This window comes from Cupressus sempervirens, chromosome 6 (assembly GCF_028749045.1).
Source record: "Cupressus sempervirens isolate cs-2001-9-10 chromosome 6, ASM2874904v1, whole genome shotgun sequence".
In the NCBI taxonomy this organism is placed as follows: domain Eukaryota; kingdom Viridiplantae; phylum Streptophyta; class Pinopsida; order Cupressales; family Cupressaceae; genus Cupressus; species Cupressus sempervirens.
The window spans coordinates 499,473,517-499,501,370 of NC_143123.1; positions in this window are offsets into that span (position 1 = coordinate 499,473,517).

The window sequence follows — 27,854 nt, forward strand, 5'->3', positions numbered from 1 at the left end:
GAAGGAATTCAGAACATTCAAGGTTTTTATTCTTCTATGACACAACAATTAAGTCCACTTCTTTATATTGGCCCAATAGAATAGAGAGAATGAATTATGGTTTGGGGAATTATGTGCTAGAAAGAGAGTGGCCTACATGAATGTAGTCAATAATTAATAAATATGCATCTTGACATTTCGATGGGGAAACAACCCAAAAACAAAATGGATACAACAGAAAAGGGGAAATTATATTAACTGAGAAAATAAACTAGTAAAAATAGTACAAAGAAAATAAACTTCAAAACATGCCCTAAGGGCTTACAATAGCATAAATCTGGAGATAATTTCTCGTTTCAGTACCTCCTCTCAAACTCCACGCCGAACTATCTTTTACAATGCCAAAAATCTCCTTAAATAGACCCCGGAGGGTTAAGGACTAGGAGTACATTCTAGAAAGTGCTAGTAGGCATCCACTGACCAAATAGAAGGTTCTAGAAGCTATGTTAGAAGTTAGCACAAATCTAGAAGAATCCAGAAATGGTAATCGAACTTCCGGGAGGCATAAATTTTGAACCGTAGCTCCGATTGATGAACCGTTTACATTTTTGGAAAGCTCTCGAAGTGCTCTAAATCCCTATGGACCAGCTTTGCTCATCCCCCATTCTTTGGCCCTTTTTGAGGTCATTTAATTCCCCTAGCTTGACTTTGAAGCATTCTTAGGAGGTCTCCAAAACCCAAAAAATTGCAATAACTTTCAAATTGTGGGGCCTTTTGACCTGATTCTTTTTCTAGAATGCTCTAAATCACAATTACATTCATCTGGCCAATTCACAACTTTTAGTTTACTAAAATGATGGCCCAATTACATGCTCCTATTTTTTCAGAATTTTCTAACACGCTAATAGTGGAATTATGAGAGTTGGAACCTTTATTTGACCCAAATGGGTATCCAAAAATGAAAACACATGAAATAGAAACTAAGTCTAAGTAGATTTTTTTTGGGTGACACAGGATTGCCCTTATACCTCTGGATGCTCCTACATCAAAAACCCAAGGTAGATTGAAAGGTGACCTTGTCACTTTATGAATGGTAGAAAAAATCCCAAATGGGAAGCCTCAGCTGCTAAAATCTAGGTTGAGTCCTCAATCGATCGTCCTTTCCATTTGACCAAATACTCTTCATACTGCCTGTTTCTGGTACTCCTACCCATACAATGATCTAGAATGTCTTCTATCTTCTCCTTCTTAGAAGCAGGAATCGGACATAGCTCTAACACCAGCTCCTTATCTGCACCATCATCATGATACTCTATTAAATCTGCAATGTTGAAAATGGGAGAAATGTGAAAACCATCTGGAAGCTCCACTTCATATGCATTTCCTGAGTCATGTTTCTTCAAAATTTTACGGGGGCCAAATTTCTTCATTTTCAGCTTGTTGTAAGTTTCGACTAGAAATCTTTCTTTTCGTAAGTGCACCATGACTAAATCTCCTACTTGGAATTCCTTATGTCTTCTCCTTTGATCATCCCTAGCTTTATACTCTTGATTCATCTTGGTAATGTGTGCTTGAACCTCCTCATGTAGATGCTTGATATGTTCAGCAAATTCCTTAGCTTCAGCACTTGTCCTCTCCCCTTGCTCTATCTTTCTCAATTCTAGTGCAGTCCTTGGACTACTCCCATTTACAATTTGGAATGGTGATTTTCCGGTACTCCTATTTATAGAGTTATTGTAAGCAAACTCTGCTTGTGGTAGAATCAAATCCCATCCCTTGGGCTTATCCCCAACTAAACATCTCAGCAAATTGCCCAGACTGTTGTTTACCACTTCTGTTTGGCCATCAATCTGCAGGTGATGTGTGGAACTGAATTTCAAGTTTGTTCTCAAATTTTTCCACAATGTCCTCAAGAAATACCCCACAAATTTAGTATCTCTATAAGAAACTATACTCCTTGGAAGACCATGTAGTCTTACCACCTCTTTGAAAAACAAGTTTGCAATATGGACAGCATCATGAGTTTTATGGCATGCAATGAAATGTGCCATTTTGGAGAACCTATCAAATACCATGAATACTGAGTCATTACCCCTTTGTGTCCTTGGCAATCCAAGAACAAAATCCATACTTATGTCCTCCCATGGCCTTGATGGAACAGGCAATGGCTGATATAGGCCAGTATTGTGACTAAACCCCTTGGAAACTTGACAAACCTGGCAACTTTGTACAAACTTCTTCACATCCTATGAAATTTGAGGCCAAAAATAATGTTCTCTAAGAATGGAAATGGTCTTATCTCGACCAAAATGTCTTGCCATCCTCTACTGTGTTTCTCCTTAATCAGATTTTCCCTCATGGAACTCCTTGGAATGCACAATTGACTACCCTTGAACAACATGCCATCCTGAATCAAATAGTCTAACCACTTGGTTCTATCTATAGCAACAGACTCTTTACAAGCTTTCCATGCTTCAGCAAAATTAGGATCCTCGGGGTACAAATTCTTGAGTTCATCAAACCCAACTACTTCAACCTACATTACTGTAAGCAACAACAATCTCCTACTTAGTGCATCTGCAACCTTGTTAGATTTTCCACTTCTATGCTTCAACACAAATGTATAGCTCTGCAAGAACTCTACCCACTTCATATGCCTCTGATTCAATTTACCTTGGCTATTTAGGTAATGTAATGCCTGATGATCAGTATACAAAAAAAATTCCTTTGGCAATAAATAATGGCTCCATTTCTTTAAGGTCTGAACTATTGCATAGAACTCTTGATCATAAACAAAATACTTCTTCTTTGCATCATTCAATTTTTCACTAAAATATGCAATAGGCTTACCTTCTTGGCTTAATACAGCCCCAATAGCACTGCCATTGGCATCACAATCCACTTGGAAAACCTTTCTAAAATTTGGAAGTGCACATATGCTACAGTCCATTTGAACTCTTTTCTATCCCCTCTTATTTTATTAGTTAGGGGTGCACATATGCCACTGAAATTCTTAATAAACTTCCTGTAAAAACTAACCAGACCATGAAATGATCTTACCTTAGTAGAAGACCTTGGAGTAGGCCATTCCAAGATGGCTTTTAGCTTCTCTAGATCCATTTTGAGACCTTCAGGTGATATAACAAACCCCAAATAGACTAACTCCCTTTTTGCAAAGATACACTTCTTCAGATTAATTAATAGTTTCTCTTCCCTTAGCCTTTCAAGGACACTACGCATATGCAGTAAATGTTCTTCCAATTTCTTGCTGAAAATTAAAATATCATCCAAATAAACAATAAAAAATTTTCCCAAGAACTTCTTAAGTACCTCATTCATGAGCTGCATGAAGGTGCTTGGGGTGTTCGCCAATCCAAAGGGCATGACTAACCACTCATAAAGACCCTCCTTGGTCTTGAAGGTTGTTTTCCACTCATCTCCTTCTCAAATCCATATCTAGTGATAACCACTCTTCAGATCTATCTTTGCGAAGTACTGAGCTCCACTCAAGCAGTCCATAAGATCATCCTTCCTTAGCAAAGGAAACTGGTATTTGATGGTTATCCTATTTATAGCTCGAGAATCTGTACACATCCTCTACTCTGCATTCCTTCTTTGGTGCAAGTACTGTAGGTACTGCAGATGGACTCAGGCTCTCTTCAATCATGCCCTTCCTCAACAACTCCTGAAACTATCTATTTAGCTCCTCTGTTTCAGTAGGAGTCATCCTATGAGCAGCCTTGTTAGGAAAACTAGCTCCTAGAATCAAATCTATCTGATGACTGATTTGCCTTACTGGTGGCAATCCATCTGGAACATTATCAGAGATAATATCTCCAAATTCTCCTAGTAAATCTGAAACTTCAAATGGTATTTCACTACTACCTTCTTTATCTTTCAAAGGAATCAAGGCATAGCACATATGTTGATGTTTCATGCCATCTAAAAACTTCCTTTCATCAACAAGACAAATCCTAGCATTGCTACATACTTTTTCACCTTCTTTTTTCATGGGCTTCAATTTGTGGTGAACTCCATCTTTTGTCAGAGAGTATGTGTTTGCATGCCCATCATGTATTGCATATCTATCAAACTACCATGGTCTACCCAACAATAGATGGAAAACATCCATCGAAATAACATCACAGAGAACTTCATCATGGTAACTCCCAATTTTGAATTTTGCTAAACATTGTTCACTTACCAGGACCTTATGATCATCTTTTACCCAAGCAATCCGATAGGGCTGGGGATGTTTCTCCCTCTTGAGCTTCAGCTCAGAGACCATCTCTTTTGATACCAAGTTATTAGTACTACCACTATCAATGATCACATCACAACATTTATCCTCACACTTGCATCTGGTACAAAACAAACTCCTCTGTTGTCCTGGTTCAATCTCACCACTTAGTAGGACTCTTTCATTTACCAAGGTCTCACCTCTTTTTGCATCCTTTGAATGTGATGATTGTGCATTCTTATCCACATGACCAACCCTAGCTTAGCCCTCAGCTCTCCTATCTGTCCTTCCTTGTCATTGAGGGCATTCAAAGGCACGATGACCTTCTTCATTGCAATGGAAATAGGTACCACGAAAGCCTCCTCTTCCTTGTCCACATCCTCTACCTCTTCCTCTCTAATTTCCAAAGTCTTGATCATGGGAGCGGTTGAAACCCTCATTCCTCTGGTTCCTACTAGTACCCACATCTTCATTTTTCTTTTGGGTTTCATTGTGGCCTCCAGATGATCTACCACTTCCCCTTCCTCCTTGACCATGCCCTCTTTGTCTTCCTTCAAACCTTTTATTCAACTTCTCTTCAACTCGTAGGGAAAACTGGTATGCCTCTTCAACATTGGTCATTCTTACCAGACTTAATTCCTCTTGGATGCTAGGTCACAACCCACTGATATAACGAGCAACCTACTCCTTATTTGCTTCTGCATGCCCCGCTCTAATCAATAGTCGGTAAAATTCCTTTGTATATTCTTGGACTGATCTTCCTGCTTGCTTTAACCCATGCATATTCTTAAACAAATCATGCTCGTAGTCCATAGGAATGAACTGCTTCTTCAATTTATCCACCATGCGATCCCATCTTGTGATCTTCTCCTTTCCTCTTCTGTTTCTTTCCAATTGAACCTCTTGCCACTAGATTTTGGCATGGCCTTTCAGTTTGGCCTTTGCAAACTTAACCCTATCTGGGTCCCTAATATCCTCATACTCAAAGTATTCTTCCAATTCATTGATCCAATCGATCAACTCATCTAGTTTTAGATTTCTTGAAAATACACCCACTTCAATTGTGGGTCTTTTCCCAAACATAGTAATGGCCCTAAAAAGCCTTTCCTCAGCATGATTCAGAACTTCCCCTTCAAATTCCCCTTTTGGTCCAACTTCATCTTCTTCATTGTCATCTTCACTCTCATCACCTCCAGCCACAGTTGCCCCTCTATAGAGCTCCTCCTGCAATGCTTGTACCTGCCTTTGGAGGGCTCTAACCTCCTCAGGATTAATAGCTCTAGCCCTTCCACCATGCTCTCTTCATGGAGGAATCTTCTTAACTCAAACCCACAACCACACAGTCCTAGTGCAAACTGCCTCACAGTCGGTGCTCTGTCTACACACTTAGGAAAACCAGCTATGATACCACTTGATGGGAACACAACCCAAGAACAGAATGGATACAATAGAAAAGGGGAAATTATATTAACTGATAAAATAAACTAGTGCAAATAATACAAAGAAAATAAACTTCAAAACATGCCCTAAGGGCTTACAATAGCATAAATCTAGAGATAATTTCTCCTTTCAGTACCTCCTCTCAAACTCCACTCCGAACTGCCTTTTACAATGCCAGAAATCTCCTTAAATAGACCCCAGAGGGCTAAGGACTAGGAGTACATTCTATAAAGTGCTAGTAGGCATCCACCGACCAAATAGAAGGTTCAAGAAGCTGCATTAGAAGTCGGCACAAATCTAAAAGAATCCAGAAATGGTAACCAAACTTCCAGAGGCATAACTTTTGAACCGTAGCTTCGATTGACAAATCGTTTACATTTCTGGAAAGCTCTCGAAGTGCTCTATAGTCCTATGGACCAGATTTTCTCATCCCACATTTTTTAGCCCTTTTTGAGGTAACTTAATTCCCCTAACTTGACTTAGAAGCATTCTTATGAGGTCTCCAAAACCCAAAAAAATGCAATAACATTCAAACTGTGGCACCTTTTGACCTGATTCTTTTTCTGGAATACTCTAAATCACAATTACATTCATCTGGCCAATTCACACCTTTTAGTTTACCAAAATGATGGCTCAATTACATGCTCCTATTTTTTTGGGATTTTCTAACACACTGATAGTGGAACTGTGAGAGTTGGAACCTTTATTTGACCCAAATGGGTATCCAAAAATGAAAACACACGAAATAGAAACTATGTCTAAGTACATTTTTTTTGGGTGAGACAGGATTGCCCTTATACCTCTTGATGCTCCTTCATCATATTTTCATTTCTAGCTAGTCATGATGTAAAGGTGTGAATTTGATGAAGAAATTTTGTGAATTTTTTCTCCATAGAAGCTTCAGTATAATGGATGTCAGAAGAGTCAAAAATGAAAGAAAAGGTGGAGGATTGTAGTTTGATTTGAAAAATTTGTTCCTGCATGATTCATGTTATCTTTTTATAGCAATTATGCTCATTGTCATCACCAAACCAGAAAGAATAAAGTAGAATGGACAAATGGGATGTTCCTCAACAAATGAACCCCAAAATTCTCAAAAATATGTCAAAGATGAATAAAACATGGAGGAATGTAGCACAATGTGTCTTTCAGAGAATGGAAATCTGCTCAACACTAACCCTATTTTTATTTACCCTTATCACTATAGTTATAGTATGTCTTTTGAAGTATATTTCTCTATCTTCAACTGATAAGGTGTTGGAATATTCAAATAGGAATAATGCTTCTGAGAGAAGGGGGGGTGGTGAATCAGAAGTACTGTACTTCTTTTTTGGCATTAAAACTTTTTAACTGAAAGTAGATTGCATGCATATAAACATATCCAACAATGATGAGAAACACATAATCATCACCACATAACACTTGAGACTTTGGTAACCCAGAAACCCTCCAAAAATAAGAAGGTAAAACTGGGGTGGGGATGATACCCACAAAATCACTATAGTAATAAAGTTTAACCACTTCTAACGGTTTTCCCTATTAAAGGCTTTACATTGTATCAATAGTGACCTGGTTAAAGGGTTTCAAACACTTTACATGAAGTTTTACCCTGTTAAAGGATTTAATCACCTATTTAAAGGATTCTACAAAATAGCTATTAAGCTAACCTATCACCATAGGGTTTTCTTCCTAATACAATTGCTAGAGAATATTAAGTATAATAAACCTGATAGATTACAATCCTTCGATTGCTGAATATAGGCACTTGATCTTCTTTCCCTAATCTTGATCCTTTGTGATCTGATACTCTTCACTCTGAGAATAGTTTTCCCTTGAACACCCTCATCCATCTGTCATCGGGTTCAATGTAATTTCATCTTCCTTATAAAGACATTTGAAGACTTAGGGTTAGGTATGGATCTATGATATATATTGAATCTCTATTTCCCACTCATTCCTTGCACTTCTCTTATTGGTTACATGCCTTCTCCATTTTTCTTATTGCCTGCATGTTGATTGCATGGGAAAAACAAAATATTTGATCTTATCTTTTAATCCTTCGAGATTAATCATATGTCAGCCATAAAAATGGTTTACATTTGAATTTGTAATTTTACAAACTCATATGTGCATTTTGTGTTGCTCGGCACTTACTGATCTCTGATGCTCAACACTTATATTAAACTAGCTTACTAGCACTTGTTGCATTTTTGTATTGCTCGGCATCATCTATGACTTGGCACTCAAATGTCACTCAGCACTTGTATCATGCTCGATACCTAAAGTCATTCGGCACTTAATCTTCACTCAGCACTTGATCTTCACTCAGCACCTGAAAGCTGCTCAGCACCTGAAGATCACTCAGCACTTGTTGGATTTCCTAACTTGTCTCATGTTGTGGCTCGGCATATGTAGTGTACTCGGCTCCAATGTAGAAAGTGATTAAGTCTGTTGGCACTCAAGTGTCAAAAACCATTCTAAGACTAACAATCACCCCCTTTGACATGAGTGACAAAAACACTTAACTACCCTTATGAGTACATACACTAATCTACTTGGTATATAGAGACAAAATTTGTAATGTACAATATATATACCTCAAAAGTATTGTAACTCCCCCCTAGTTGATTGTACCATTATCAGCGATGTCTTGGTAACCAAAATTTGATGTTGTATATCATGCTCCACCTTTGTTTTCTTGTTTCCTCCATTATCTTGTCTCCCCCTATTTTTATTATCTCCCCCTTTTTGACACTTATGTCAGAGGGCTTTAAGGGTTAAGACCATATTTTGCCAAAAATGTACTGTTTACCTCCATAACCATCCTAAGAGTTGCATCCCAATTATGCAAAGCAATTTCCAATGATTTATGCTAGAGGGAAATCTCTATAGCAAGATGAATAAGTCCTTCTAAAGTAGAAAGATTAGGATCTTTCTTGAGAATAGTTTTTGCATAGACTTGTTCTTTAGGGAGAATTTCCAAATGTGGGGTTATAGAAGATTGGAGTTGTAATAGTTTGGCCTTGATGGTGGCCTCTTCTGTTTTTAATACAGCTATTTCTTTCTGAGTGTGAAGCGTTTGAAAAAAATGCTTCTCACTTTGAGCTGGATCTCTAGGTAGTTGCATGCTAGAAATATTCAAATTTCTTTCCAGGCTCTTTATCTTTTGGCTGGTCTCTTGTGTGAAATATGAAAAGTCACACAACTTTTTGTATAATGAGAATATATTCTCAAGTACCCTTTTGACTTTTTCTAAGACCTTTGCCAATTCTATCTAAGAAAGAGCTATTTCACTGGATATTTTCTCATTAACTTTTCCTTGAAATTTTCTTTGAGACCATTCCATGAGTTTTGCATTTGTTTCGAGGTCTGCATTTGTCATTTGTTCAACAATAACTGATAATTACTCCATAATATGCTTTGACTCATCTGGTGACTGAATACTAAAGGCATTCATAAAGATGTCTTTAATCTCATTCATTGTTTTCTTTTGTTTATACTCCTTCCTGAGTATTTCTTGTGTCTTCCTTCTATGTAATGCTTCGTGCACCTCATTGATTTGATCAATGTTTATTATTTTTGAGTCATACCTTGGTATGACTATTTCCTCATCTAGTTCAGGGTCTCCATAGTGAAGTACCCTTGTAACTTTGGTAGAACTTGATCCTGGTGCTGATATTTGCAATGGTTGTTGTGAAGGAGTTCCCAAGGTAGGCAAATTTATCAATGTTTGTATTGCCTCTTGCTCTTTAGGGGTTTCCTTTGTTTTCTCCTCCTGCTGTCTACCTTGGTCAATTATTGTAATTTTGGGAATTCCATCTTGTGGTTGAGCTATAGGATTAGATGTAATAGTCTGTCCTATTTTTCTACTTTTTCATCTACTACGCTTGGCTTCTATACTATGGTGTCAACTATGCTTGTTGAAATGACTGTTGGCATTTGAAGTTGACCACTAGTAGCTGTAGAGATGTTGGAAGGTGGTTCTTGTGGATTCATCTTATCTCTAACAATGTTTTCTAGTAGTTTTTTCATTTCATCCACACTGACCAATACTGGATCTATACATAATCTTGATTGTTGTGTGGATTGGTCAAGGATTATTTTGAGATCCTCTGCAGTTAATGGATTGATGTTCTGAGTAGAAGTGTCAGGAACATCCTGTATAGTTATTGTTTCTGCAGGTGTGATAGGTACATGAGGAGGGCTAGAAGTCAGCATTTGTGTGTCTTGCACACTTTGATCTTGTTGCTACTCTTGCTCAGCTATTACCGTTATATCTAACTTTTGTGTCTCCTCCTTCGTTTCTCTCTTTTCTTCTTCTTTCTTCTCTTCTCTACCTTGTCTTCACCTAGGCCTTGAGTTAATTTCATTGGGCCTTGCTCTTGTTCATCCTCTTCATCATCATTTTCATCATCATCATCTTTAGCTTCAGCCTCTATCCCTTCACCAAATTGCTTCTTAATTTTCTTCATCAATTTATCTTTCTTTTTCAATGTGGAGGCAGTTTTTAATTCCATATTTATTTTTTATCTTACCACATCATAAGTGCCAAAATGTGGGGCACTCTTATCTATTTCTTCTATCAACAATGTAGTTATTATTGTAGATTCTTCATCAACATTGATCTCATAACCAAATGGCCTTAGCCATCTCACCCTTGGAATTGTAGCTTGAATGTAGGTGAAGTCAATATCAACTAAGAAACATACATCATTAATATGTTTTTCTACTAAAGAAACTAGTATTCTCAACCTTTGCTTCATGGATTTCTTTAAATCTTCAAAATAGCTTGTCATTAGAGTATCAAAATTTTCTCCTATTTGTTCTATATACTCATTTTTTTGAGATACGATAGTATCACTCCTCCATGTCACTTTGCCGAAACAAGGAAATTCATTCTGAACATAAAAGAATATACAAACCAAAATTGCTCCAAATTTACATTGAGAACCCTTTGTCCTTCTTATTGCAGTTAGGTTTTCATTTATCTGCTATAGTTGTAGTTCAGCAAGATCATAAGTATGATCCTTTTCCACTAGTTTATAACCTACATCTATTGCTATGCACAAAACACTATTGGGTTTACTGGATTGATAGAATTTTTGGGCAATAACTCTAACAGAAAACTCAACTAGAGGATCCTGAATGGTATGAATAGTCATTTCTCTCTTGTTCCACTGAGCACCTATATTCTTTTCAATGACCTCCTTGGATTCACTTCTCAAATTCTTGTGCTGATCTAGGGTAGGATATCTAGTTACCCTATGAATTATTCTTTTTGTTAGTTTGACAGGGACATCTTCTAACCACAGACTACCATCATGAATTATGTTCAATACAAGTCTAATCCACTCTGTCTTGAATACGATGGGAAAACTCAAAACTTGTGTCAAACCCTTCCTTTCAACAATTTTGTATTCATCTTTTAATAATCCATTGACACACAGCTTTGGAAAGGCTTATCTAATTTCCATGTCTCTTAGGGCTCCTATCTTGCAATTGTAACATCTTCTTACATCCTGAACCATGACAACATTTGGGGGTATGCAAGAAAGGGCTCCGGCTGGGTCATTTTTGTATGCCACTTCAGGAATAGGGCAAAAATCAGGCTGCCTAACTTCATTAGACACTAGTTGAACTTCAAACAACTCTTTTTCTAGGGTTTTCTTGGAACTCAGAGCCATTTTTGTGAACTAGGGTTTCTTTTATAGAAATACAAAATTGTGTAGCTCAGCACTAATGAAAATACCTTAAGATCGATAAAAACTCATTGTAAGAGGTTGCAATTTGCTTGGAATACTAGATTCTCTATTGTGAAGTCACTCTATGCTCTTTATCTCCTTTGCTTCTTGATTGAAATGAGGAAAAATGATTGAAATCATGATAATATACCCTATTTCCATCGCATTAAATGTTCAACTACAAACTCAACTTACGAAGGATTTTTAACACTACTCAGCTTGCACTAAATTCTTATTTTACTCAGCTTCCATAGGAGTTTCTTAACTTAGCATTAGTCATCAACTCAGTTTCTATTAGGAACTTGGCTTCCACTAAGATTTTACTCAGCATCCAAAGACTATCTCGGCATCATTCTATCTTGGCATCTTGTTTCATGCATATTTGTACTTTGCATTACTTCTTCATGATTTAGGGCTGATGTATGATACTTCTTTGTATGTATCAACCCCATAGACTCATCTTTGAGATTAATTGGATGAGAAATGACCACTTGACCTTGTGAGTGAAGTGACCCTTTCATTGGATGTACTTGATTCATTCTTTTTCTACCCTGTCTTCTTCATGTTTGTTCTAATGTATTCCTCATCAATATTTTCTTTGCGCTTGTTTGATTCAATTTTTGGTGCTTTTGACCTTGTAGGAAAAATTTTTCTGATGTGACTAGTTTTCAGGCAACTGAAACATGTGGATTGGATTAGCCACTTGCTATAATTCCCTCTAAAATGTGTTCTTATGCAATTCTAAGGGATATGTCCATATTCCTAACAATAATGATAGCTATGCCTAGTGTTGTAATCCTAATGGTACGAACTTCCATTTCCTTTTTTTTTAGTTTGATGATTTGATGTCCACATAGGCTTTGACCTACATTCAAATGCTTTGTGTCCATACTTTTTACAATTATAACAATGTCCATCAAATCTTCATGTCCTTGTAACTCTAGATCTGCAATCTTGTGTCATATGTCCTTACATGTTGCACTTGTGACAGTAACTTTTGTTTTTGGGTGTGTTTGTCTGATTGATTCTTCTACTCCTACAAACATTAGCAATATGCCCCCTTTTATTACATTAATGACAAGTAGGTTTTGAATCCTTACCTTTGTCACTTCTTTTTTCAATGCTCTTTGATGATTCTCCAATTTCAGTGTTGTTGTATCCAACTCCTAATGTATCATGGGCTAATCTTGGAAATTTCATCAATTGTTCAAAGTACTTGATGGCTTCACTTGATTTGTTGAGATTCTCTACTACCTCTTTTTTTCTATTCAATTCATTCTGCAATTTTTCATTTTGCATCTTCAAAGTAGAGATCTCAATATCTTTTATGTTGAGTTCATGATGAAGATTCATTATTTGGGCAACTGTATCCATTTGCATGTTTGAGATCCTTGATAATTTAGTACATTTTTCTTCAAGTCTATTTGCGAGATTTCTTTTGTCATTTTCCATCATGACTTTGTCCTCAACTGCTCTTTTCTTTTGTTTAGTGATTTCACCTAACATTATTGCCTGAGATTCATGTTCCATCTTGAGAGATCTTATTTTGTCTACTTGAACTTTTTTTTCTCCATCAATTCTACTATTGTTGCATCAAACTCTTTAGTATCTCCATTGGTACATAGTTTTGTGGTATCAATCTCCTTGAATTTTATATCATTTTTAGCTATGGCTATATCCTTCCTTCTCTTCAAGGATTTTCTCAATTCCTCCCTTGCTTCCTCTACTTTGTGTAGAGCCAATTGCACATCAATCACTTGATTGTCAATAATATTCCCAAGTTTGAAGACTTCCATCTTTAGATCTTTTTCTCCAAGCTTTTAGACTTCTTCTTGTGATAATTGTGCTCTGATACCAATTGTTAGAATATTCAAATAGGAATAATGCTTTTGAGAGGGGGGGGGGGGGGGGGGGGGGGGTGAATCAGAAGAGCTGTACTTTTTTTTGGCATTAAAACTTTTTAACTAAAAGTAGATTGCATGCATATAAACATATCTAACAATTATGAGAAACACATAATCATCACCACATAACACTTTAGATTTTGGTAACCTAGAAACCCTCTAGAAATAAGAAGGTAAACTGGGGTGGGGATGATACCCATAAAATCACTATAGTAATAAATTTTAACCACTTCTAATGGTCTACCCTACTAAAGGCTTTACACTGTATCAATAGTGACATGGTTAAATGATTTCAAACACTTTACATGAAGTGTTACCCTGTTAAAGGATTTAGTCACCTATTTAAAGGATTCTACAAAATAGTTGTTAAGCTAACCTATCACCATAGGGTTTTCTTCCTAATACAATTGCTAGAGAATATTAAGTATAATAAACCTGATAGATTACAATCCTTTGATTGCTGAATACATGCACTTGATCTGCTTTCCTGGATCTTGATCCTTTGTGATATGATACTCTTCACTTTGAGAATAGTTTTCCCTTGAACACCCTCATCCATCCATCAGCGGGTTCAATGTAATTTCATCTTCCTTATAAAGACATTCGAAGACTTAGGGTTAGGTATGGATCGATGATCCATATTGAATCTCTATTTCCCACTCATTCCTTGCACTTCTCTTATTGGTTACATGCCTTCTCCATTTTTCTTATTGTCTACATGTTGATTGCATGGGAAAAACAAAAGATTCAATCTTATCTTTTAATCCTTCGAGATTAATCATATGTTGGCCATAAAAATGATTTACATATGAATTTTTAATGTTACAAACTCATATGTGCATTCTATGTTGCTCGACACTTATTGATCTCTAATGCTCGGCACTTATATTAAACTGGCTTACTTGGCACTTGTTGCATTTTTGTATTGTTCGGCATCATCTATGACTCGGCACTCAAATTTCACTCGGTACTTGTATCATGCTCAGCACCTAAAGTCATTTAGCACTTAATCTTCACTCAACACCTGATCTTCACTCAACATCTGAAGGTTGCTCGACAATTGAAGATCACTCGACACCTGTTGGATTTCCTGACTCAACTCATGTTGTGGCTCGACATATGTGGTTTACTCAGCTCCAATGTAGAAAGTGATTAAGTGTGTTGGCACTCAAGTGTCAAAAACCATTCTAAGACTAACATAAGGAATCTTAAATAGAATATTCTATTTTGAAAACAAGGAAAAGAATCAAGAACCTGTAATATAGTGACTACATCATGATGAAGAAGTGATCAAAAAATAAGCTAGAATTAGTACACCCCCATCTTGTCCAACTTCTTGCAAACATAAGGTTACATATATTAGCCATTATTTCCATAAGATGTGTCATCAAACAAATAAAACCAGTTTGAAAAGAGATATTTTGGGTGTATATCTATCAATTTGATTATATTTTCCTTCAACCAGAAAATAAAACTCTTTCTTATATTATGTTGAGTTTTGAAAGTTGGACATCACAAGTGTGAATGCAATTATAAAAAATCTTGCTTTGAAGCTTGTGAATGTCTAATGCATGAACTGTATTGGGTTTGTGCTAGGTCTATACATTCTATAATATAATCTTTAAAACTATTGTTAAATTATTTATTCACTAGTCATATATTTTTCTCTTACAAGGCCGTCAACACTTGACTTGGAATATTTAAGTCTTCATTTCAAATACAATTGCACACTATTGAGTATAACTTAATTATGTATACTAAAAATTAAACATAAAATAATTTCAGGACATATAAGCTATACTAAGGTGACCACTATGTAGTAGAACCTAGGGAATAGTTCATTGAAGAATAGATTTCTTTTAAAGTTTAAGCAAATTGGATTTCAATCCGTAGATTTTGAATCTAAGATCAAAATGAAAAGTCATCAGCCTTTTTTGGGCTTGTTAAAGACTTCATCTTAAATACAACTGCACATAATTGAATAGATCTCATGTTTATTTTCCATGTTGGTTGACATCTCATTTTCATCTTGATTTCAAAAGTGAAATCAACAAGAGGTTGCACTTTTTTGGGACCTATGATAATAAAATAAATATAAAATCATACCTTGTTATCTTAATTAGAAAAATTCTCTTTCAAATCAAAAGAGAGAAACCCTATAAAAAAGACTCTTTGTCACTGATTTTGCACACTTTGATGATGGCATAGGAGCACCTAGGAAATCCTCCTTGTAATTAACATTTTGGCTAGTATTTAACATTAGCCAAGTAAGATTAGTTAGTGTGTGCTTATTTTAGACCTTAGGAGGTCTTTATTTGTGGACTAGGTGAATTGATGTTAGAGCCAAGGTCACTAATTAGTCTTTGTTAGTTGTTTTAGCAAGTTTAGGCTTAGAAGCTAGAAGAAGGGATTTGACTTTCAAATGTGTCCTAAAAATATAGAGGAGGTGGAAAATATTCTTTAAGGTCATTTATTATTTATATACATTGATCTAGAAGGGTTAGAGGTCTTAGAAACAAGGATCATGGCATAAGTGCAAAGATGTCAAATGTTGTAAAAAATGTTGTCATGACAATATTTGCAATTTATTACAAATGTTGCATGAAACTTGGTTACCTTTGATCCCCTAAACATGAGGAGTGGAAAATCTACTAAGATGGCCTAGAATCTTGGGAAAAGGCATCTAATACATATTGGAGACTCAATCTCAAGGAGGAGAGTTAGATTGTAACAAGTTTTATAAAAGTAATGGTGACTGTGACTGTGATTTAGTGTGTAGACCAAGCATTTTGAGAACTTGTGTTGTTGTATGGATTGAAAGATAAAATTTTGCATTAGATTCATGTAGTAAGATTAATTTCAAGTGTTTTTCATTGTTTGTTCCTTGAGCTTAGAGATATTTTATTGGTCTTAGTAAATTATTTTGTAACTAGGTTGTTCATTGGTCTAGTCCAGACCAGTTTGTGTTGTCGTGGCTCCCCCATGAAATCTAACTATGGGAAAACCCTTAAGTTGTATGGAAATTTTATGGGAGTTAGTTAGTTGTAAATATCAAGGAGTAGGAGTCATGTAATGCATGAGAAAGATTTTTAAGACCAAGACCTAGGCAAGATGGTGTTGACATATTAGTCAAGTTTTTTATTAGTGACATACACTTATTCAGATTGTAAGTATCTACCAAGTTTATTATACAGTTAATAATGTTAACCAAGCATTTCAGTTGTTATCAAGTTCTACAATTTCTATAGAGTCCTTTGGATATAATGTAGTGTGTATCAAGCAGTTACAGCTAGTGTGAAGATCAGTACTATAAACTAAGCATATCATTGTATGTTGAGTTTACTAGTGTAAACCATGGTATACAATGCTTACTAAGTTCATATTTGATGTGATTTTAGTCTAGTTTTAACCAAAATACTTAGTGTTAACCAAGTGATTTAGTTTATAATGAGCTTGTAGTTGAAGCATTAATCAAGTTACATAGTGTGAATCAAGAAATTCAGTTTATATGTTGAGTTTCATAGTATTCACTGAGTCACCAGTGCAGAACAAGTTCAAGACTAATAGGAAGTGATTAGTATGGACCAAGCTTCTACTTCTACCAAGTACATGATGATGTTGAGCATTGATAGTGGATGCCAAGTATCCAAACCTCACCAATTGAGTCTTTAGAACCCAAGTATCTACATTTGAGCTAACTTTTTAATATTTGTGTAAAATTATTTTGTGGGAAACTTTGTAATTGTATAATTGGATTGCATATATGTAATGAATTGCATCATAATAAAAAACATATGGAAGCAATGCAATGTAATCAAATGTAATCAAAGAAGAGAAGAAAGAGAAAATTGCAAAGGCTACAACAGTATAAGGAGTAGCAAAGATATATCTATCATAGCAAGGTGATTTATAAACTCAAGAGAATCTCACTTAGCAAACCAAGTTGTAGATCAGAGATTAGCTACTGGTTCATCCTAACAGGTGGATCAATCAAATCCTTTAACAAGGTCGACTAGTAGTCCTTATTTCTCCTAATAGGGAAGATCATCAGAAGTGATCAATGTAAGCCTTAATAGGTCAAATTTATACCACATTACTAAATCGCATGGGTATCATCCCCACCCTAGTTTTACTTTCTATTCGAAAGGTTTGTGGGTTACCAAATCTATGTGTCAAAGTGTTATGTATGCTTCCATGTTTTTAGTTTCTTATGCATGCAACTAAATCAGAATATATGCAAAGGATTAATTGGGTAATTGAAGATAGAAGTTTTAAAGTTACTGATTCACCCTCCCCTCTTAGTAACTTAGCCTTTCATAATATTTTCAACAATTGGTATTAGAGCTTTATGGTTCTCAGAGAAATTTTAACACCTTGAGCAAAGGTCAAATACCATGAAGAGATTCAAACTTGACAAGGCTATTGATAATGAGAAGGTGGATTTGGAAATAGCTATTACACAACTCAAGAAAGAAAAGGAGTAGCTCTCTCAATCCTGGAAAAGAAGAAAAGATCTTGCAATTCAACTGAATGATCATCTCTACATTGAAGAAAGAACTAAAGACCTTCATCCAGTAAGTAGCTTAGATGAAGCAAATGAAGTAATCAAAGAACTCTTGGAAAATAATGGTTCACTACAAGAAGAAGTGAGAAAACTAAGAAGAGAACAATAAATTACATCAATAAGGCTATGTGAAGTCATGGAAGAGAAAAACAAGATAAAAATAGAAACAAAAGGAAAAGATAATGAGATGCAACATCTATACCTTCAGCAGACTAACTTCATTAATCAACTTACCAATGCAAATGAAGAAATCATGAACCTGAGATCTAAGAATGAAAGATTACAAAATGAACCAAATTCTAAAAGGAAAATCAATGAAAGAATGATGAAATCTCAAGCAAACATGAATCAGTTGAATGAGAAAAATCTCTATAGACAAAAGGGAAAAGTGGGAATTGGATATAGAAGAAGGTCAATATTCCAAACAAGGAGCTCAAGAGAATAAATGACCTACTTGAAATCACTATGGTAAGATAGGTCATACATCAAATAAATGTTGGAGCAATGGAAAAGGAAAATTTAATAGAAAGTTCTACAATTGCAACCAACATGGTCATATAGCTAATGAATGCAAAGAGAAACCAAGATTTGAAGGAAAATGTTACAAATGTAAGAAATATGGACAGAAGTAATCAGAATGCAAAAACAAGATATTGAATCTAGCAGAACAAATTGTGAAAGCTATATTTGGTTGGGACTTTAACACCTGGTGCAGATGTCATTACTATGGAGAATTTGGACACATTGAAATTAATTGTGTAAAACATCATATGAGGAAAAGAGATATTACTAAAAGATGTTTCATTTGTACAAAAATTGGTCATCTTGCCTAAAACTATATGAATACTGGAATGATTCAAGATAAAAAGAAGGAGAATTCTAATAACACTAGAAAATAGATGAGGTAATAGTGGATTCAAAAGATTACTAAGAATGCAAGTCCAAACAATGATGAACAAGTCACTCAAGAATTGGGTGACTCAACCATTTCCACTTGATTTATCAAAGGAGAATTGGAGCTAGGCTACCAAAGAAGACATCAAAATCAGTTCCAATTGAAAGGACAAAAGATCCATATCTATATTCAAGATACAAAGGGATCATTGAGTAAAATGGTACCAGTTACTACTGAGTTACTTTCCTTATTGAGTGATTCGGGTCACAAACTCTACCAAGCAAGGTTGGGAGTAACAAAATTTTATGTGGTTACTCAATAATGGAAGACTCAACCAAGTAATCAGTGCAAGGAAAGTGGATTACAATCTATCAATTTAATCTACCATTTGTACCAAGTATTTATGGTAGAATTTGATAAAAGCCATGAATTTAAAGTCATTTTTACTATTAAATTTCAAGAGCTATTGCGTAGTACCATCTTTAAGTGCATTCAAGCGATTTGAGTGAATTTTTACTAAAATGTTTCAAATTCTCTCAAACCCTACTGAGTAAATATGGCATCCAACAACAACAACAAGGTGAAATGAGGATCAAACATGTTGGTTTGTGGTGTAGAATGGAAATCGCCATATATCAAGCTCACTCCTATAATCACTGAAAACCTAGATTCAAGTGGAGCACAATTGAAAATCCCTCCAAAGGTAATGTTGATTAATGACATTTGGTCTCATTTTAAATGCTTGATTCAAGATATTGGCACTTTGGAAATGGACGAAGCCCTAGAAAAGTTGTGTATGAATGGCATTTTGAAACTCGAGCATCAACATCTAAAGGCTAAAGGATTAACTCATGTTCCTCACATGCCACATGAATTCCAAGTGAAATAGATTAAGTTTATTCTCAGTTAGGTGTATAATGGATAATTATGGTGGGAACAACCAATTTTGATCATGGAGAAGATGATTCATACAATTACTTGTCTCCCAATGTTGGTTAAAGCTAAAATGACCAAAACCCTAGGTTGAGCTGAACGAGAGAAGAAAACCCTAGAAGAATGGGATGATAGAAGCATGAAGATAAGTAGTGTCACTAACATGGAATTGAAATTTGGCATTCATATCATTACACACAAAATCTATAGTTCAAGTAGGTTAAATAGTGTGTCATGTGAAGCAGTTGACCTAGCATACAAGGTAGTCAAGAATAATCTTTCTCTTGACCTTGTTGGGCTATTGTTGATTCAATTCAATAAGAACATGGAGAGCATCCAAACATCAAAGAAGAACTCATGTAATTTTGTCTCTCTATTAACATGTTTATTCTTTTATGTTCAAAAATTCTTTCCATCAAAAGGTTTAGTTGTACGTAGGAAATATGTGCGAATACTCTACCAGATTAATACCTACATTTCTAAGATGGGAGAGAATTAAACAAGTATTATGGACAACTATTTTGATGCATTCAACGAGAAAATGAATAATAGATTTAGGATTCCAAGGAAATTAGTTGAGGATTACAAGGATGATGTATGTTTTATGGTAGATAGTGATAAGGTATACATTCAGGAAGTCAGGCCTAGAATTGCATGGGCAAAACCTTTAGGATATGAGGTTAGTATTGATGAAACTAAGGATATAATTGAGGCACTAACAAATGAACTAGTGGACCCCAGGCTACATATTTTGGTTCTTATGATGAAGCTAAACCAAGGATAGAACTATAAATCAAGCTCCCTTAGGCGGTAAACAAAGGCAAGAAAATAATTGCCAAGTTCAAAACTAGTTCTACTCTTTTGTTGACTAAGGGAAAAGGTGAAAATGAAGAAGTAAAGGATGAAGAAGAATCAAAGGAAGAGTAACCACTGAAGAACAAGGGCAAGGTAATCATCACCAAGCTAGCTAAGCCATCCACTACAGTGTTCACTAGGAGATCCTCAAGGAAGAAAGTTGAAAAGGAAGGAGGAGATATAATATTCAAGAAACCTCCACCCACCTTCCAAGATAGATTAAAAAAACTAGAGGTAGGGGCCAATATAAAAAAATTTAAAGCATTAAAGTATGAAATTAGGACTAATGAAGAACAAAAGTAGATTGAAGATCTGGTGAAGGACAAAATTGCTAAGTGGAAATACTCACTTGACTAATGGGTGATGGATAAGATTAAGCCAAGATGGGAATTTTCCATGCAAACTGTAAAATAAATCTACGCACAAACCTTGGGGTAGCTTATACCGAGCATAATAGACAAGGAGGTGAAGGAATCTCTAAAGAAAAATGAATAGAAATTAACCTTGAAATTCAACACTTGTCTGGTACTCATAAAATATATTGAGCATGTTGTAAAAAATGTAACAAATACATGGAAGAATGTATATCTTCTTCATAAACTAGGTGATTTTCTAGTTAACATAAGTGACAAGGATGGTGAAGATGATCACGAAAAGGATGAAGAAGGAAATGATGAAAAGACAACACATTTTGATATTATGGATTATGAAGAGGAACAAGAGCAAGAGGATACTAAGGAAGGAACACATGATGATGAGGAAACTAATCTAGTTAAGATTGTTGTAGTAGTTATTGCCTCAATTTCTCACTCTCCAAGAAAGATAGTAACAACATCAAGCATGGAGATAGCCTTAGTAGGATTTATTGTGACTATGAACGATGACACAAACATCAAATCAATATTTGCACTAGTTCATCTTAGCACATCATTGACTAAAGTATCAAGTACTTCATCTACCTAGCTAGAGACTCTTCCCTCTTCAACTATGAATGAGACATCAGTTTTGGACACTTCAATTTTGGCTACTATAGGTATTTCTACTAGTATTTCTATAGTAATTGTAGTATCAATTTTTGCAGCAAGTCCTTTCCATTCCTAGTAACCAAAAAATAAGTGTAAGGATAGTTGAGACCAAGCCTAAATCAAGCACAAAGTTTTTGGGCCAAGGAAAAGAAAAGGAGGAGGAAATAGACCTTGATGAGGAAATTTTCATCCCAAATTGGGACATTTCCAAGCTCAATCCAGATCAAATGCAAACATTTGGTGAACTTCTCCAAAAGAAAGCCAAGCAATAGAGGTTGAGATAAGAAAGAGACAAAGAGTTTAAAATCATTGAGGATGCCAAGAATACTTTGGAAGAGGCTATAGGTATATAGGTCAATTCTTCTCAACCAATTTTGTATCAATTGGTACAGGCAATCCAGAAGCTCAGTGAAGACTTGGATGGACAAGACAAGTAATTGTAGAAAGTAGAAAAGAAGTTCGAAAATAAAGTGTTAGAGCACATTGCTCAATAGATCATCATGTACCAAGTAGAACTCTCTATCATTTTGGACTCTGTGGAACCTCTTGTACTAATGTATAATCACTTTTTGGTAAGTTATGTGATGTTTAAAATTTTACTAAAGAAATAAAGGAAAATTTGTCCAAGATTGATGAAGATATCAAAGTAAGTGCTCAGAAATTGTAGCTTGACCCAAGTTCAATTTCTGTCCATTTCAATAAGATTAGATTTTTGATAGACATGCAAGAAGAATTGCTTAGAGAAGAAGCAAGAATTAGATCTACATTGGTAGAAATACAATATATGATTCTTCCTAACATGGATGCACTACAGAAGCATATTGCGCGTGAAAAAACCTTCATCCATGACAATAATTTCTCAATAGTAGACCACATGATTTAGTTGTCAGTAGAAGTACAGATTGCACAACACAAATGTAAGGTCTTGCAGGACAATTGAGACAAAACTTTGGCACTCATGTTGAAGGTACATTCAGACTTCCTATCTCACTTTGGCATTACTATGTAAATAAATAGAATAAATCTTTGGCATTGATATCAAAAAGGGGGAGATAGATGGAGAAAGATGGAAAAAGTTATGGGGGAGAAAATGTATTATAGAAAGATGTAAAGTTTTTTAAAAATGGGAAAGAAAGATGTGAGATTGAAAGAATAATGTACAACATGTACAGTAAGCATATATTGTATATAGTAAGGAGATGTATAATATACTATACAAAAATATATCTTACAAAACCAATTATGAAATATCTCAAAAACAAGAATCAAAAGGTAACGGATAAAGGTATTTAGGAACCTTTTTGAATTCAATTTTGGCTGATAAGTGTTTTCGTAAATAATGCGAAAGGGGGAGATTGTTGAAATATTAGTCAAGTTTGTTATTAGTGACATATACTTATATAGATTGTAAGTATCTACTAGGATTATTGTACAGTTAATTGTGTTAACCAAGCATTTCAGTTGTAACCAAGTTCTACAGTTGCTACAGAGTCCTTTGGACAAATTCTAGTGTGTCTTGAGCAGTTATAGCTAGTGTGAAGATTAGCAATGTAAACCAAGCATCTCAGTATATGTCAAGTTTACCAATGTAAACTATGTTTTACATTGCTTATTGAGTTTTTATTTGATGTAATGTGTGTCTAGTGTTAACTGAGCTACTTAGTGTTAACCAAGTGATTTTAGTTATATCAAGCTCATAGTGGAAGCATTGACTGAGTTACATAATATGAATCAAGTGATTCAATTTATATATCGACTTTCACAGGATTCATTGAGTCACCATTGTAGACTGAGGTCAAGACTACTTGGAAGCGATCAGTGTGGATCAAGATTCTATGTCTACTAAGTGCATGAGGATGTTGAGCATTGATAGTGGATGCCAAGTATTAGAACCTCACTAAGTCAATCTTCAGAACCTGAGTATTTACATTTGAACCAACTTTGTATTATTTGTGTAGAGGTGTATTGTGGCCAACATTGTAATTGTATAATTGGATTCGTATATATATAATGAATTGTATCATATCCAAAAATATATGGAAGCAATACAATGTAATCGAATGTAATCAGAGAAGAGCAGAAAGAGTGAATTAAAAAGGCTGCAATAGTATAAGAAGCAACAAAGATATATCTATCACAACAAGGTGATTTATACACTCAAATGAATCTCACTTAGAAAATCAAGTTGTAGATTAGATATTAGCTACTACTTCATCCTAATAGGTGGATCAGTCAAATCCTTTAACAAGGTAGACCTAATATTCTTATGAAAATCTCTTTACCGAGTGTATACTTGATTGTAAATTTGTAAATCCTTTAACAAGGTGGACCTAGTAGTCCTTATTGCTCCTAATAGGGTAGATCATCAAAAGTGATCAATGTAAGCCTTAACAGGCCCACTTTATACTACAGTACTAAAGCTTGTGTATATCATCCTAACCCCAGTTTTACTTTCTATTTGAAAGGTTTTCGAGTCACCAAATCTATGTGTCAAAGTGTTAAGTATGCTTTCATGTTTTAATTTTCTTATGCATGCAATTAAATCAAAATATATGCAAACGATTAATTGGGTAATTGAAGATAGAAGTTTTAAAGTTACTAATTCACCCCTCCCCTCTTGGTAACTTAGCCTTTCATAATATTTCCAATAGTTGATAGTGCTGAGTTAGAGGTTTGGAGTTGAAGAAATGAGAAAATCTTGTAGGGTTTGAAGGTACTATACGGAAGAACCACATGTGCATGTGCGATATGATCTAAGGAAGGTGTATTTGAAATTTTAGTAGTTCATCAACCCATTATGGTGAGTTGTGAGCAATAAACCAACAAAGCCCTATAAACTAGGCCTATTAGCCCTATTAGCTCTAGATATTGGGATACCTATGTACGGATGCCTTGAATGTCTAAAACTAGAAAAAATATCTCATAAAATCCAAAAGTGTATCTAAGTGTTGTGGTAATTTTTCAACTTATTTGCAATTTTTTGGTGAAAAGAGCAAAAAGGTCTCTAATTAGGCCTAACTAATTGCTACTAGGTCATTTTAGGCCTTTATAGGGAAAGTAATTGAAACCAGTTGGAAAGGGCTTAGAGATCCCTCAAAATGGATCCAAATGTAAGAAACACCAATGCTAATAGAGAGATAAGAAGCCCTGTAATGAAGTTCATGAGTTGAATGAGGTTGGCACTTGGAATCTTCTAAGTGTAGAAGGAAGAGTTGAAGAAATCTCAAGGTTTCTATCCTTCAAGGTGAAGCACAAGGATTAAGACTCTCATAGAAGAGTAAGAGTGAAACTTAGCTAATAATCTAAGCCTAACTATAAAATGGTTGCCTAGACTATGGGCCCTCATTCTTCAATTTATCAATTTCCTGAATCAAATTATCAAATTCCTGAATCAATGCATCACAATATTTTATTGAATCAATTAAATTCATTTTCCTTGATCAAATTGCAATTAATTTAATTATTTCAATATTTCCTAAGGTTTGATCATTCATCAATAATCTTAATTAATGAAAATAAAACATCACTTTTAAATAAATAAAATAATCTTATTTAATTAAAATAAAATATCTCTTTTAATTAAATAAAATAATCTTATTCAATTAAAAGAAAATCTCTCTTTTAATTAAATAATTTTATCTTATTTAATTAAAATAAAATCTCTCTTTTAATTAAATAAATAAATCCCCACTTAAAGCTCTCTTTTTGATGAAAAAAGTAATAAATATGATAAAATTTTATAAAGATTCCCTTTTTTTTTTGCACAAATCTCTAAGTGGTGGGCTTTTTCCTCTTACTTGCCTTTTTAGGGATTTATCCCACATTGCTCTTGTGAGAAGCCTCCCACCTCCACACATTCCTTTATAAGGAGCCCTCTCCTTCTCATTTGGATAGATGCTTGAGCATTAGAGTTTAAGCTTTAGTGTTTAGACATTGAAGCTTCATTGCAACTTCTCTCTTCTTGCCCTCTTCTCTCATGCATCCATGGCTTCCATCGTCATGCTTCATCCTTGCATTTTCATATCAGCTTAGAGTCATATTTTCTTTCATAGACTAATCTTTGATTTTTATTTCCTTTCATAGATTAGATTTCCTTTCGTGGGTTTCTTTGCATCGTTATCATTTAGATTAGCTTGCATCTTCATTTGCATGCATATTTGATGATCATGGAGACTAGCACTCTTTTTTTCTCCTTTTTCAATCTCTCATTTTATGGTTTACTTGCATGGGCACAAACTAGGTCAAAATAAGGGCCTCCATTACAAACCCTTGCACTCCATGAATAGAGAGCTATGAGTTGCCATTTGAGATCTCATTCTTGAAAAATATTGGATATGCCACTTCCTAGAAATATTAGTGAAATGAGGAGTCTTCGGGGATGTCCTCAATCCATAAGGAGATTTTTTTCATAGTTGGCAAATAGAGCTCAACCTTTTAACAAGAGCTTACATAAAGAGGCCAAATGTGTATGGAATGAGGATTGTCAAAAGAGTATAGATCAAATCGAGAAGTACTTGGAAAATCCTTTAAATTTAGTGCCTCCTATCCCAAGGAAACCACTTATTCTATGCATTTCAGAAATGGAATCTTCATTAGGGGCACTAATAGCTCAACTTGATGAACATGGGAAAGAAAGATAAATATACGTCATTAGTTGTACTCTTGTTTCATATGAGGTTAACTGCACCAGTATTGAGAAAGCTTGCCTCGTGGTTGTGTTTACTTCCCAAAAGTTGTTTCATTGCATGCTTGTGCACACTATACACCTCATAGAAAAAATAGATTCACTCAAGTATTTACTGGGTAAGGCTTCCCTCACAGGTGCACTTGCTAAATGAATGATGACCCTTTCTGAGTTTGACATAGAGTACGTTGAGCGTACAAAAATCAAAGGATAAGCCATAGTAGATCAATTGGTTGATTTTCCAATACAAGATAATGTACCTATTCAAGTTGATTTCCCAGATGAGCACCTCATGTATATGACTAAAAGAGCATGGAAGTTATTCTTTGATGGATCCTTTATGCAACATGGTTTAGGAGTTGTTGTGTTGTTTGTTTCTCCTCATGGGTACACGATTCCAAAATAATAAAAGTTATTATTTCCATGTAATAACAACATTCCTGAGTATGAAGCTCTAACAAATAGTCTTAAGATAGCCATAGAATGGAGAATCATAGAGTTACACATTTATGGGTATTCACAATTGATAATCAACCAAATCAATGATGAATATTTAACAAAAAAAGAGAAAATGGTACATTACAAGTAGTGGTTGATTCCTTGAGATGATATTTCACATTTTTTACATTTCAAAAAATCCCTCACGCAGAATAAAAAAGAAATTGATGCCATGGCTACCCTTGCTTATCTTCTTTGGTTAGAGTAACATGAATCCAGATTTGAATTCCTAGTGGAAGAGATACATCACCCTATATATGATTCCCAAGCAAGTCATGTTATTTGCATCGTTGTTGGTCATGAGTCATCCCATTATGGTGTCATTTATTTATACCTTTGTAATGGTATTATAACCAAAACCTTTAACTAATATGAATGCAAAAACCTTATCTAAAATCCCTCTTGGCATTCCCTTAACTCTTGTGATTTGTATAGGAGGGTTCTAGATGGAGCACTTTGTAGATGCTTAGAAAAGGAAGAATCTAATCAAGTGTTAGTTCACATCCATGAGGGCATCTATGGGGGACATTCCAATGGTCTTTCCATGACCTTAAGGTTGTTTAGGGAAGGATACTATTGTTCAAAGATGTAGATTAGTGTTGTAACTTTTGCAAAGTCATGTGAAAAGTGTCAAAAACATGGTAACCTAATACATGCTCTAGGTAGGGAGCACATTCCTTCTATTTCTCTTTGGTCATTTTAGTGTTGGGCCTTTGATCCTGTGGGGTAGATTCATCCCAACTCATTAGGTGGAAATAAGTTTATTATAACTGCTACTGATTACTTTAAGTTAAATGGGTAGAAATTGTACCACTTTCTATTGCCTTAGAAAAAATGATCTCTCTATTCATTATGAACCATATCATCTATCAATATGGAGTGCCTTCCAAGATTATTATTGACAATAGAGGCCAGTTTAAAAATAAGGACCTTAAGAAACTCTACAAGAGATTCAAGATTAAACAACATTGGTCCTCCATTTACTTTCTGCAAGGAAATGGTCAAGCAGAAGCATCAAATAAGGCCATCTTGAAAATCCTATATAGGATAGTTCATAAGAGTGGCAGAGATTGGTATTTATAGATAAATCCATCTT